Source organism: Miniopterus natalensis, chromosome 3, assembly GCF_054644295.1.
Source record: "Miniopterus natalensis isolate mMinNat1 chromosome 3, mMinNat1.hap1, whole genome shotgun sequence".
Taxonomy (NCBI): Eukaryota; Metazoa; Chordata; class Mammalia; order Chiroptera; family Miniopteridae; genus Miniopterus; species Miniopterus natalensis.
In genome coordinates this window covers 35201711-35216976 of record NC_142083.1, presented here as the reverse complement: position 1 = coordinate 35216976, position 15266 = coordinate 35201711, and the positions used below count along the sequence as shown (strand labels likewise).

At 40.9% G+C, this 15266-nt stretch overlaps 1 pseudogene; it reads right to left on the bottom strand.

Moving 5' to 3' along the window:
- Nucleotides 1–1704: 1704 nt before the first annotated feature.
- Nucleotides 1705–2967, bottom strand: LOC107537786 (small ribosomal subunit protein eS1-like; annotated as a pseudogene).
- Nucleotides 2968–15266: the final 12299 nt, after the last annotated feature.

Sequence of the window (15266 nt, the reverse complement as noted above, 5' to 3'; positions counted from 1 at the left end):
CTCCTTCTGGTACTTTGCACTTCTGTTACTTTAAGTGAGTAAGTGAACAATCATCAATGCTTCAATAAACTATCCTTCATATATATTGGAGTTGAATTATGTTGGTAATAATCTTGATGAGAAACTCTACTCTTACCCTCTGTGCTTATTTTTCTCAAACACGTTCCTTACAGTGGCAAGGTAACAAGGAAGTTTCCTTTACTCCCTTCCTCTAGGCAGAGGGAAAAAAATAACAGGAAACAAACCCACAGCAAACAATGAAGATGGATATCAAATATTTGTTCCTTTCTGTACAAGAGGAGTTATGCATGATAGTAGGTCATCATAGTAGCACTTGAAAGTATCAAAGTTGCTTTGAGCTCTAAGGATTTCCAGTACAGCAATTTGGCTGTTTTTATCTAAATGAAGTAAAGTTAAAATACAGCCTTTTAACAGAATATTCTAAGTATCCACAATCGTCATCTGGGAGCTATGCTTATTACCAAACTTGTGATCCAGGAACCTGGTCCATGCAGCAGCCAGATAACTTGCTTCCTTCACTGTGCTTCCATGCATGTTGTACATTATAAGAAAAGAGAGGGTACTGTTTATTGAGTAACTTCCGTGTCACTACATCATAAGTTAAATATTATCTCCATTCTGTAGATAAGAAAATGGAGTTTCACAGATAGTAAAAACTTGCTTCACATTACACAACAAGAAAGGATAAAGGTGAAGTTTTAAAACACACATCTTTCTGATCCAAAATCCATGCCGCCATAAAATTGTGCTTCTACAAGCCTGCCTCCTACACCGAACTATGAGGTCCTTCAGTGCACATTACCTACCCCAGTACTTGGTGCATGAATACTTTAATATTGAATATTTCCCACTTTCCATTACCCCTTCCTTCTTATCGCACACAATCTCAATTTTATTCCTATATTCACCCTCCCCAGGCAGCCAGGGGCTTTCACAGCCCCGCTGCAGTACCTGTGAAGTAGGTGTAGTAGACAGATGTCACCTTATTTTATAGGAGACTGGAGGTTAACCATCTTGCCCGAGATTACAAGTAATGGAGCTGAGATTCACACAACAGTTTGACTCTACATCTTACATTACTCTCAGCATATGTAATACACTACCTTGAAGGAACTGTCTTCATGATAGTGTGTTTGCGCATCAAAGTATTGTCAAACACATGGGTAAATATTAGCCTTAGAAACAAAACAATAAATAAAGTTTACTATGGCAGATTCCAGTACTTAATAAATTAATAATCTAAATAGTGATGACATCCATCCATTACCCATACCTATAATTAGATTGAAAGATAGAGGCAGCCTACTAGTCACCTACCACCATCATGGCCTTCCAGGCACAAAACCATATCAAGCCTTCTAAGAAGTAGTGAAAACATGACCAAATATCTCTCCCCTCTTTTCTCCCCCCCACCTCCGCTTTGTTGTTGTTGTTAAGAAAGGGTTTCCTTTTGTTAGCCATGGCTAACATCTCCAGATCACTACACCTTAAAATAATCACTACCCTTTCTCAGCTACTTAGAGCAATAGTTAAAATCCACACAACAGGACAGAAAATTTCGCATTACTATCAATTCAGAACATGATTCACCAAGCTGTAAGATTATTGTAAAAGAATGATCAGAAATAAAATATCACAAATAAGACTTATTTGTGATATTCATCACTGTTAAATGTCTGAATTTTAAACAGATTCTTGGACTGGGGGCTCATATCCATCAACTCATTCAACTTTACCACCTGTCTCATCCTCAGCCGCTTTTCCAGAACTGTGAGCTTCACCAGGAAGCTCCATGAGTTTTCTCAATTCAAACTTGGGCTTCTGCCCAGCCAGCATAGTTCAGTGGTTGAGCGTCGACCTAGGATCCAGGAGATCGCGGTTCGATTCCCAGTCAGGCCACATGCCTGGGTTGCGGGCTGGATCCCTAGTTGGGGCGTACAGGAGGCAGCGGATCTATGACTCTCTTATCACTGATGTTTCTCTCTCTCCCTCTCCCTTCCTCTCTCTGAAATCAATAAAGATATTTAAAAAAACAAAAACAAACAAACTTGGACTTCTTCAGCATTTTGACTTTTCTAACAAAGACATCATGGAGCAGATAAATAGATTGGCAAGCCTTTTGTATGTCTTTTCCAATGCTGTCTGGAATCAATTTATTGACCACTTCTTCCAAGTCATTTGTCTACACCTCTCTGGTCATGATTTCCATCATCTTCTTCTGGATTTAGCCGACCTGTTGATGCTGAGCATAAGAGGTATTTTGAATCTGATTGTTGCATTTTTTAGTAAAACCAACACAGAATAGATGAAGCAAATAGCCATTGGTAGTCTTGACATCAACATGAGCTTCAATCACAGTCTGCCATTTTTTGACCATGGAGCACATTTTTCATGGGTAAGATCCATGCCATTGAAATTAGTCAGGCAGTTTTTGCCTTGAACATCCTCAGTTATTAGCTTGAATTTTCTTTCTTTCTCTCTTTCTTTTTAAAAATATTTTTATTGATTTCAGAGAGAGGAAGGGAGAGGGAGATATAGAAACATCAATGAGTCATTGATTGGCTGCCTTTTGCACGTCCCCCACTGGGGATTGAGCCCGAAACCCGAGCATGTGCCCTGACCAGGAATCGAACCATGATCTCCTGGATCCTAGGTTGATGCTCAACCGCTGAGCCATGGCCAGCCAGGCAGCTTGAATTTTCTAAATGCAACTTCATCATTCTGCAGATCAGCTAGGCTCACTTCAAAAACACAATCCTTGAGACCATCAGATGCAATTTTCATTCCTTGAGTTCTAGTGACTAGTTTTTTTCTAATATTTCTTATATTGAACATAGCTGGTGCTTTCACATCATACCAATCTTTCTTAGAAAATGGATCAGCCACTTTCTTCTTGGCTCCTTTTTTGCTGCCTTTCATAAGGCGCTTGCTCTTGCCCACCACCATGGTGCTGCTCAGGGACCAAAAGGTTTTCTTCCACTTTGACATCAGTCCTGGCAGCAAGAGAGAATAAACGAGGAAGACTTCCTAAGGGAACTGAACTAGATGCCAGGAGACACAGTTATGAGCTCAGCTCTGTCAGAAACCAGCTGTGTCACTTTAAGCAAGTCATTTAATCTGTCTTTACTACTTACAAATAAAATAATGTCTGTGAAAATGTTTAAAAGTATAAAGTGCAACAAGTGGTTATTCATTCACTATTTAATACTAAGCTGCTACTATGTGCTTGGTGTTAGGGGGGATACAAGAATAACTAAGGCCCTGGCCGGGTGGCTCAGTTGATTAGGGCATCATCTGGAGGCCAAAAAGTTGCTGGGTTTGATCCCAGGTCAGGGCACATACAAGAATCAACCAATGGGTACATGGGTGGGTGGAGTAACAGATCCTTGTTTCTCTCTCTGTCCCTTCCTCTCTCTTTAAAATCAATCAATTAAAAAAAGAATAAGGCATGGTCTATGCTGTGGGCATCTGTTGTTTTTGCAGGTCTAGCTTCTATTAAGAGCACAGAGCTTTTCCTTTGAAGACTTGTCCCTTCCCCAATTAATGAGGCCTGATGAGGGTTGTCAGTCACAATGCTCTGTCCCCACAGTAGTGGGCATGAGATCCAGGCTGGCTAATTAGATGTGGTGATTGGTTCAAAGGTGGACATATGACCCAAATCAAGGCCTATCAGAGGCTTCCCAGAGATGTGGCAGAGAGTTGTGGAAGAGAGTCTCTTCTGTTATCCCTAGAGCTGAGCCATCTTCCTCAGTTACACAGAGGAAATATAAATATGAGAACGTGAACTGTGAGAAGCGGAAAAGACAGAGAGGTGGACTGAGCAGGAGCCTTGAAGCCAAGTGAATTACTGGACCTTTCAGTTTGCTAATCCAATAGATTCCCTTCTATGCATAAACTGGTTTGAATTCAGTCTCTGTCACAACCAAAGGAAATCTGACTAATACAGTCTTAGTCCTTAAATAATTCATATCTTAGAAACTATATAATCATTTACTTAATACCAAAGAATAGAGACTTAAAAATATATATATATATTAGCTAATTCAAAAACATACCAGCTAAGTTTAGTGTTTTGTAATGCCCCCAACATCCTGGATTCTCAGTTGGAAGGCAGCTTTCCAGTAACTCTGCCTCCCTCTCGTCCCGCAGTGGAGTTGGTAGTGAGCAACAGTTGTGTTATACTCAAACCTGTTACTTCACTTGTACTTTTGTGTGTGTATACATATAAAATATCAATATGATATATTATACAATAGTATATTATATAAATATTATATAAACTGATGAAATATGATGGATCCTTAAAAGAGATGTTTCTATAAAAAGCAAGGTAATTGTTAAAGGAATCAGTGAAGATGTTGTTTAAAAACATTTCGCTGTCAAGTTAGATATGGTAAAGACAATTGTAAAAGATAGGAAGAAAAAAATACAAAATCCCAGAAGGCTTCTATACTCAGATTGTTTCCCAAGTACCTTTAATTTCTCACTTTACTGTAAAGAAACTTAAACTGGAAGTCATAGTTTATGAAAATGAGAAAATATTTGAAAATAATGAGAAGTGATGAGAAACTTTATATGCAAAGAAAAGGCCCTGATCCTACATCAAACCATTGGCAAATGAATACGTGCTATATAATTTAAATTAAAAGAAACTATTTCAAGTTTCTATATGTCACTTTTTGATTCTCAGCTTTAATGTACTCTTCAGTTGACATTCAAATTACTGATCCCAACTGTGTCCGGTAAAATAGCAACAATTTGTTGACTTTAAAATTGTCTTACTTGGCCCAGCCAGCATGGCTCAGTGGTTGAGCATTGACCTAGGATTCAGGAGATCGAGGCTCAAGTCCTGGTCAGGTCAGGGCACATCCTGGGGTTGTGGGTTTGATCCCCAGCAGGGGGCATGCAGGAGGCAGCCGATCAATGACTCTCTCTCATCTTTGATGTTTCTATCCCTCTCCCTTCCTTTCTCTCCCTGATATCAATTATATATATATATATTTTAATTTGTCTTACCTGAATAAGAAGGACAAACTTAGGGGTTGGAATATTGATTTTAATCATTATAACTAATGATTTAATCAAATTTAAATTTATTTTGAAGACAACAAAACTACAAGATTGACTAATACAGTAGGAGACAGTACACTTAATATGAAATATGCATTTACCTTCATTTTTAATACCATTTTGCCTGTAAGTTATATAATTTTGACATTGTATACATCTTTGCATTTTCATGGTTGAGCAGAATACCTGGCACATAAGAGGTGAATGCATTAGAATATTTTTTAAAAGCTAGCTAGAGTAAAAGGGGCATTCTAGAAATAAGAAAGAGCATATACAAGAGCCTGCTCTGAAAGTGGACAGCCTCTCGCCCCATCCCATCCTTACACACTGAGATGAGGGTGCAAGGTAGACCAGGGAGAGTCAAGCATATGCTGGGATTTTCAGTTTTATGGTGTAGACATGGAGAAAGAACTTTTGAAGGAAGTTGCACAAACAAAACTGTTAAGACAAAAGACCCCTGGTGGCTGGAGAGAATCAGGCTGAGGAAGACTGAGGATTCAGATGGATGACTGAGATTACTATTGTGTGGTTTTTTTAAAACCTGGTATTTTCCTGACTTCCAAAACCCTCAAGGGTCCTGAGTAACATAAAGCTTAGCTTGCTCTGGCTGAATGGCTCAGTTGGTTGGAGCATCTTCCCATGCACTGGAAGGTCAAGGGTTCGATTTCTGATCAGGACACATACCTAGGTTCCGGGTTTGATCCCTGGTTGGGGTGCATATGGGAGGTAACTGATTGATGTATCTCTGTCACATCAATGTTTCTCTCTCTCTCCCTTCCTGCCTCTCTAAAATCAATTTTAAAAAGCTTAGCTTGGGGAGAAACAAGATGGCGGCAAGGGAACAGCTGCACCCGCCGCTTCCCGCAACCACATCAAAATTACAACTAAAATACAGAACCACCGTCACTCAGAGCCTCCTGCACAGAAGCCCCACAACCAGGGAGCTGAAGGAGCATCGAGACCAGCAGGAGGGGCGGAGATTCGGGTGGATCGGGGCTGAATCCTGGAATCGTGGCCCCGGGCCCACACCCGGTGCCTCGGGTTAAACTCGGGAGGGATTCTCCTCGAGAGATTTCCTGGAGGAGCGAGAGATCCCAGCCCCACAGCAGCCCCCAGCCCAGGGCTCCAGGGCCAGGAAGAGACGCCCCCACAACTCCGGGCTGTGAAACCAGCGGGGACTGTCCCTGAGGGTCGCGGAGGCTGCGGGAGCCCCAGCAGCTCCTCTAAAGGGCCCGGCACGGACTCACTCGGACGCTCCCTCTGAGCCCAGCGCCGGGCAGCAGCCTGAAAGGACCCGGGACACTCGGGGGGAACTAACCTGCCTGAGATCCGGGCGAGAGGCGGAGGGTGGCTTCCTCCCGGGCAGAAGGGCTGACGGAGGCCATGGCTCCTGTGGCGAGTCCTCCCCACACAGCCGGCAGGCAGGCGCCATGTTTGAATCCCCGGCACCTGACTCCCACCTTTGGCCCCGCCCCGTGATTCCCGGAGGCCCCGCCCCTCCCCACCTGCAGCTCTTCCAGGCCATTTCCAGGGGCTTTTCTGTGCAAGTGGCCTCTGGAGCCTCATGCTTAGGACTTTCCTAAAATCTCTCAAACAAGCAGCAGCAGGCCCCATACAGCTTGATAAGCGGCCCCAGGCCTGGCACTAGCGGCAGCTGCATTGGCTCATAGCTTGGCCTCTCCTGGACACCTCCAAGCCCAGCACAAGTAGCAGCCAGCTACGGTTTGCTGTGTAGCTCATGCTGGGTGGCCCTGGGCAAGGCATTGGCACAGGCTGACTTTGCACCTCCCAGGAGGCCTCAGAGACAGTGTACCTGGTGGTCAGACTCGACCACGCTGGATTACAGCCCTACCACATCCACGAGTGACACACTCAAGGGGCACAGCTGGTGAACACCAAAGCCCCACTGAAGTAAATCCTGCTCCATAGGGGTGTCTCCAGCACAGCAGCTCTTTGGCTGTAGTTGCAACTGGTCCTCACAGCTGATTGGCCTGGGGGTCAATTCCTCCCAGTGATGCCAACAGCAACCAAGGCTCAACTACAACAGGACAGAGCACACAGTCCACACAGGGGAGCACCTAGAAGGCCCAGCTCAGGTGACTGGGGAGGCTGAGTCACTGGACCCTACAGGACACCTACTACACAAAGCCACTCTACAGATTCCAGGAGACATAGCAGCTCTACCTAATACCTAGGAACAAACACCTGGGAGCAGCCAAAATGTGGAGTCAAAGAAACATGTCACAAAGGAAAGAACAGAAGAAATCTCTAGAAGAGGAACTAAGTGAAATAGATCCAAGCAAGCTAACAGATACAGAGTTCAAAATTTTGTTTATAAGGATGTTTAAGCAGACTATCAGGGAAATAACTGAGAAAATCGATAACATAATAAAGTACCAATTTGAAATGAAGGCTACATGAACTGAAATGAAGAATAATTTACAGGGAATCAACAGTAGAGTAGAGGACACTGAGAATCAAATGAGCAATTTGGAACATGAGGAAACAAAACACACCCAACCAGAAGAGCAAAAAGAAAAAAGGATCCAGAAATATGAAAATAATATAAGGAATATATTTGAAAAAATAATTACAGAAAACTTCCCCTACCTGGGGAAAGAAATAGACTTACAAGTCCAGGAAGCACAGAGGGTCCCAAACAAGAGGAACCCAAGGAGGCCCACAGCAAGACACATCATAATTAAAATGCTAAAGGTTAAAGACAAAGAGAAAATCTTAAAAGCAGCAAGAGAAAAGCAGTTAGTTACCTACAAGGGAGCACCCATACGACTGTCAGCTGATTTCTCAACAGTAACCTTGCAGGCCAGAAGGGAGTGGCAAGAAATATTCAAAGTGATGAAAAACATGGAGCTACAACCAAGATAACTCTACCTAGCAAAGCTATCATTTGGAATTGAAGGTCAGATAAAAAGCTTCACAGATAAGAAAAAGCTAAAGGAGTTCATCACCCCCAAAACAGCACTACAGGAAAAGTTGAAGAGTCTTCTCTAAGAAGAAACTAATGAACAAAAGAATCTGACAAACTAAATAGATCCAGAGACATTGACACATGCAACAGACGATCATATTTCAGAGGAAAGAGGGAAGGGGGGTGGAGGGTGGGAAGAGATTAACCAAAGAAGTTATATGCATATATTCATAACCCATGGACACAGTCAATAACAGGGTGAAGGCCTGGGGAGGGTGTGGGAGCGAAGTGGAGGGGGTCAACTGGGGGGGGGGGGATGGGACATCTGTAATACTCTCAACAATAAAGATAAAGAAAAGAAAAAAAAGCTTAGCTTGCCATGCCATGCCCTCTTCCATCTGGGTATGGGTCTTCACTGGGACTCATCTCCAATTCAGTCAAGCTCACCATCTCAGAGCCTCTTAATAACCCAGTTTTGTACACCTAGCTCAAGCTTCGGCTCCAGTCTTACCTCTTTATCAAACCATTTTCTGGCCTTTCCAACCTATTGTAGCCTCTCCAGAACTACTTCCTCCCCAGAATTCCTGACTACTAGGATCTGTCAATCAGACATAAGCTATGTAAAAGTGATTAAGAAAGGATAAGAACTTTATAAATGTTCAAGTATAGTGTATCTTAAATTGTTACTTCAACATGAACATGTTCTCCCATCCTCAGCTCAGTGGAAAATTCCTAAAGGGCAAAAAATTCTTTTCAGACTTCTTTGAATTCTGAAGGGCCCTATACTTAACCAATACCAGTGCCTTTCGTAATTTTCATACCCTGCTTAGCTCTCACACTGTTTCAAGCTTGGCTCAAGAAAGTTATTCTTCTACTAAGAAAATCTTGGCCACTTTCATTTTTCTCAAAGGATATCTGGAGTCAGACCTCTTCTGTCATCCTTCATTCCCTCCCCTCTCCCCAAATCACATCCACACTCAGGGTTAGCTTGTTCTGCAAGTGTGCCTCTAAGGGTTGTCCGATAATCCAAAATTAGAAGTCCTTCCCTTAGTTCATACGTCCAAAAATGCAGGAGTTCTTTTTTTCTTTTTAAGGAGTAAATTTTTGTATAATACTAAGGACCATAATAACCTTCTGCAGAAGTTATTAAGGGTAACTCATCTTTGCTCTTCATAAACCAGAGTATTGGCCCTTAACTCAAGTTTACACACGAATTGATTCAGCATTGTACTGAGAAGTTGAGTTGCCAGCAAATTTGCAAAGTTTCCACTGTGCAAATACCCAGATAGTTGGAATTCCTCAGTTGTCCAGCTCAAAATGCACCCTTGTTAAGCATGCATTATCAATGTTGACTCAGGTTGGTCTCTAGGTAACAGGTTGCCTTCCTCTTTCTTTTAAATCTCAACAGTTGTTAGTTTAGCTTCCTTATTATCAATTTGATTTGCTTTGCTAGCCATGTAGTTTTATGATGCTTATTTGCATCAGTAGGATTTTTCAGCCATAATTTTCAGGGAACCAAACTTGAAGATGTGCATGTTTTGATATTCTAATAAGACTGGAGATTGGTTTACTGCTGTATGTCCAGTAGCCAGCATAGTCTGACACACAGTAGGTGGTTGATAAATCTGCTGAATAAATGAATGGAAGACCTTCGGACACAAGGGTTTTGAGAGCTATTTAGGATGTAAAACTTGGTAATAAATTGGAGGTTGGGGAGAGTAAAGGATGTACACAGGTTTCCTAGAGGAAAGCAGGAGGCTGTTTTCTACACGACTGTTTTATTCATGTGGGTGGGGCTCCCTTGACTTGTCCTTCATTATTTAAAACCTTCTTACTGTGAGGAAAAATACAAAGTCTAGAAGCAAGCTTTAGAAAGAAAACTAGATCTGACCCTACCCCATTTTTTTAAATCTACGGAAGCAATGAGCTTCTTTGAGGCCTTTCCTCTTTTAGTATTCCCATGGGATTAAGACAGAGTCATTTCCTGGTAAAGAGCATCTCCGAGTGGGTTTGTAGGTCATGTCCTTAGAAACTGAGTCACAAAGCAGAGCCACAGACTCTTTGCTCTTCCCCCCACTCCTGGATTAAAAGTAATAATGAACTGAATCTAGGACTTCAATTGATCTGGTCCTGCTCTCCAAGTTACTGAGAGTTATGACGCCACATCCTCTCCTTATCCTTGGGGACTGGTCTTAGCTGTCCACAGATTTTAAAGCTTATGAAGAATAGCACCCCTTCGAGTCTTTTGAACTCGTAGACCACACCCTCCAATTGCCTCCACCCTAGCCCCTCAGAAAAGAAAAGACAGACTTTCAAAGCTGGCAAAATAACAAAGTTTGCATTTTTCAATGGAAACAAAAGCAAACATTTACAAACCCTTTTCCACTTCTCAGCTTAAGTCCAGGCAATGATTTAATAAGAAAATATTTATCCTCTGCCCTCTTTCATTTCCTTGACAAGAAAACACCCTATAACACTTTTCTCTCAAATTATATATTTTATACAATATAATATAGTAAATTAAATCTATATATTACATATATAATCTTTAAATATATAATATGATTTAGGTCCTTTTAAAATTTTATAGATTTAATAAAATCCAGAAATTCAAAAATTATTTATTTATTCATATTTTTAAAGGACTTATTAACAGGGTTTGGTAGAATTTTTAAATAGCTGTCCCTCCTCTTTTTTGGAATGTATGTTGAATAATTATAATGAAATACTAGCTAAAAATAGATTTCTATTTATTTTATTTTCTACTTATCTGTAAAATTAGATACAACCAATTTTTGTGTTGCTGTTTTGAAAAGGTAAGTTCTTGTCAGAGTGGGGATTCCATGAATATTACATGTGATATTCGTGTAACTATCTGAAAACTTAAATGCTCGGATGTTGTCTTCAGTTTAAAGGCTTAAACTCAACTAAAAAGAAGGCAAAGGTTACATCGTGAAAGTAAATATTTAGATTGCCTCTTAAAATAACTTCACCAGCTGAAATATTCCCCGTAAGATAGTGTTTCTAAAACCAGCTCTGGGGGTGGGAAGCATAAATGGGTGGTTTGCTTTCACTTAAAAACCCTGGCCCCACATATTTACTTCTGAATAACTACTTTCATATTCTCTAACTCAGTGTTTACATCCAAATCTCATTCTCTCAATGTCTCTGAAAGTGCTGTCCCATAATATACTCCTAATTTCATTCCTGTGTCTCATACTATGCCCACCAAGTATAGACTCCATTTTCCTCAGCCTTTTTACCTAGAAGATCCCTGAGTGATTCACTGGAGCACTCCTTCCCCCACTACAAGCCAAAACCACCTCTGAAACTTATCTCTTCAATTTTTCATGTTTTTTTGGATATCATGGCTTGGAGTAGAGAGGCCAGAAGCAGGCTGGGGCACAAAGGTACACAGAAAACACAGGTTTGAAATGAGTCTTGTCTTTTGTGGCTTGACCTTTTTTTCTGACTTACTGTTCTTCACTAATTTGGCCGGCTCAGCCAGAGGTCCAGCAGAAACATCTGTTGACCTAAGTACACTCCATTATCATTAAGTCCCCACCAGATAACATTATTTCATATTATTTTTGCTTCTGAAGAAAATTTAGTTCAACTTATTCTGGAGTCTATAAGTCTTCTGATGAATAAAGAGATGGATTTAGTCAAGTTCAAAATTAAATCAGCCCGGCCGGTGTGGCTCAGCGGTTCAGCATTGACCTATGATCCAGGAGATCCCAGTTCAATTCCCAGTCAGGGCACATGGCAAGGTTGGGGGTTCAATCCTCAGTAGGGGGCTTGCGGGAGGCAGCCGATCAATGACTCTCTCATCATTGATGTTTCTCTCTCTCTCTCCCTCTCCCTTCCTCTCTCAGAAATCAATAAAGATACATTTTTAAAAAAACAAACAAATAAACAAAAAAACTAAATCAAATACAGAATAGATAAAGAACTCTGATGGCCTGGCCGGTGTGGCTCAGTTGGCTGGAGCGTCATCCTGTGCACCAAAAGGTTGGTGGTTCCATTCCTGGTCACAGCGCATTCGAGAGGCAACTGATACATGTTTCTCTCTCACAAAGGACTTGAACAGACATTATTCCACAGACCACGTACACATGACCTATAAGCACAAGAAAAGACGCTCAACATCACTAATCATTAGGGAAACACAAATCAAAACCAGAATGAGATATCACTTCACTCTTATTAGGATGACTCTTTAAAAAAAAAAAAAAAAAAGACAGAAAATAGCAAGTATTGGTGAGAATGTGGAGAAACTGAAACCCTCACGCATTGCTGGTGGGAATGTAAAATGGCGCAGCCACTGTTGAAAACAGTTTGGTGGTTCCTCAAGAAGTTAGACATAGAATTACCATATGATCCAGAAATTTTACTCCTCAGTATAAACCCCAAACAATCCAAAGCGGGGACTGAAACAGGTATCAATATTTATAGTGTTATCAGCATTGAGGTTCTTGGTTCCCCAAGATAAAAATCAAGAGGAAACCCCAGAGAAAACCTCAGACAGATTTTATTAAGCTTATGCTCAAGCACAATGGAGGCAGGAAAAAGGAAAGGAAGGTCCTCCAAACTCACTCAGGGGCTGGCTCTGCTTGGATGCTTTTATTATTTTTAAAAAATTTTATTTATTGATTTGAGAGAGAGAGGGAGGGAGAGAGATTGATTTGTTGTTCCACTTAATTATGCATTCATCAGTTTTTTGTATGTGCCCTGACCAAGAATTGAACCCACAACCTTGGCATATGGGGACAATGCTCTTAAGCAACTGAGCTACTCGACCAGGACAGCTTGGCTGCTTTTATAAGCTAGAGACAAGACAGGCACTTTGGAAAAGGTGGGCTTTTGGAATTTCCCATGTCCAGAGTTGAGCTACTTTCTAATTCTGCCAGGTTGCTTAGGAGCTATTGGTTTTGAGATCTGCAAAAAAGGTAATCAGTTAGAAGGGAGATAAGAAAGGCTGCTTCTGCACTCTTGTGCAAGGAGTGGAGGGGTGGTGACATTCTTGTGGTTAGCTTATCTGGTGTTTCTCCTGATCATTTGGCATCCTTGGGTTTCCCGGGTCAAGGTCCCTAAGTGGTATCGACAGCAGCATTATTCACAATGGCCAAAAGAGAAACAGCCCAAGTGTCATCAACACATTAATGGCTAAGCAAAATGTAATATATACATATAATGTAATATTATTCAGCCATAAAAAGGAAAAAAGTACTGACACATGCTGCAACATGGGTGAATCTTGAAAACATCATGCCAAGTGAAATAAGCCCAACACAAAAGGACAAATATTGTATGATTCCACTTATACGAGGCATATAGAATTCATATATATGAGACAGAAAGTAGAACAGAAGTTATGAGGGACCGTGGGGGAGGCAAGAATAAGGAGTTATAGCGTAATGGGTACAGAGCTTCTGTTTTCGATGATGAAAAAATTCTGAAAATGGACAGCTGTGATTCCTGCTCAACATTGGGAACATATATATGTCAATGAATTGTACACTTAAGATGGTTAAAATGGTAAATTTTATGTATATTTTACATAAACAAACAAACAAACAAATACAGACAAGATCTGGGAATCTTCTCTCAGATATCTTAATACATTTCAAATGTGATAAACCCATTCTCAAGTTGATTCTTGACACCAGAGCATGGCCACAGGTGGTCAGCTCAACATCAGGTCTTTTAGTCTACCCAGGTGAGAAGATGAAATGCCTTGACGGACTTGAGGGTAGGAGAAAATGGGAAACCCAGCTTGGAACCCGTTTTTTTAAGAGATGTAAAGGTTCTATAACTGGGGAACCAACTAAGGAAGGGATAGGAAAGAAGCCAGTTATCTAGTTTGTAATCACCAATTCTACATAAGCATGTTAAAACTAAGGGTACTTTGTTTAACTTCAAGTTTTTCTTATTACAAGACAAATACATATTCAATGTGGAAAACTTGGAATTTGTTGAAGAGTATAAAAAAGAAAATGAAAATAACACACAGTGTCACCAACCCAGAGAAAACAACTGTTAACATTTTGGTGGATTTCCTTAAATTATTTTTTCTGTGGTGTGTACAAAAAATGTGTGTGTATATAGCTAATACATATATATATATAAAATGTGTAATTGTATATTGATCATACTGTATCTGTAACTATGCTTCCTTCTTTTTTCATCCAATATTATTTCATGAGATTTTACTAACTGAATTTACTTTCTTCCAATAACTTGATTTTTAATCACTCTATATAACATTTCATCATATAGATATGCCACCCATTATTTAAATTTTCTGTTGTCAACCTTTTTGGTTGTCTCCAGTTGTGGAAATAAATGAAGACCACCCAAATGTGATCAAGCTAAAGCTATTTATACAGAGCTTGCTATTATAGGCAGGAAGCATGCATTTGGCAGAGACTCAAAGGCACGCAGAGTTGAAAGGCTTCATAGTGGAAGGAAAAGGAAGGCTGCAGGCATGCCCTGAACGGAGGCTGTTGGCAGGGGAAGCTGGAGGACGGCTCATTAGAAGAAGGTATTAGGTGACTGCTTCCAGGAGCATATTTCACTTTCTCTGATTGGTCCTAAGTTGGAAGGCATGGGAGGGGATTAAAAATTAGGGAGACTGGCAGTTATTGATCAAGTCCTCACTGTTTGGGACTTGTCTTCCTGAACCCTTTGTCTGACGATTGTATATTGGTTTCTCACAATGTATGCATACTTATATGTGTACTATTATAAACACTGAGATGAACATGTATCCATAGACATCATTTCACATATCTATGAATTTGTCGTTGGGATGAACTCCTACAAGTGAGATTGCCAAGTCAGAAGGTATTGCTTTTCTAGGAGCATTTTTTTTTTTTTTAAATATGTCTTTATTGTTTTCAGAGAGAGGAGAAGGGAGACAGAGAGAGAGACGGAGATATCAATGATGAGAGAGTCATTGATGGGCTGCCTCCCGCACGCCCCGGACTGGGGATCGAGCCCGCAACGTGGGCATGTGCCCTGACAGGGAATCGAACCCCGATCGCCTGGATCCTAGGTCCACTCTCAACCGCTGAGCCACGCCTGGGTCTGAATGACTCTCTCATCATTGATGTCTCTATTTCTCTCTCTGTCTCCCTTCTCCTCTCTCTGAAATCAATAAAGACATATTTAAAAAAGGAATTGTATTAAATTTTGACAATGGACATTTTCATGGTTTACGAACTTCTACTCTCAACAGCTGTGA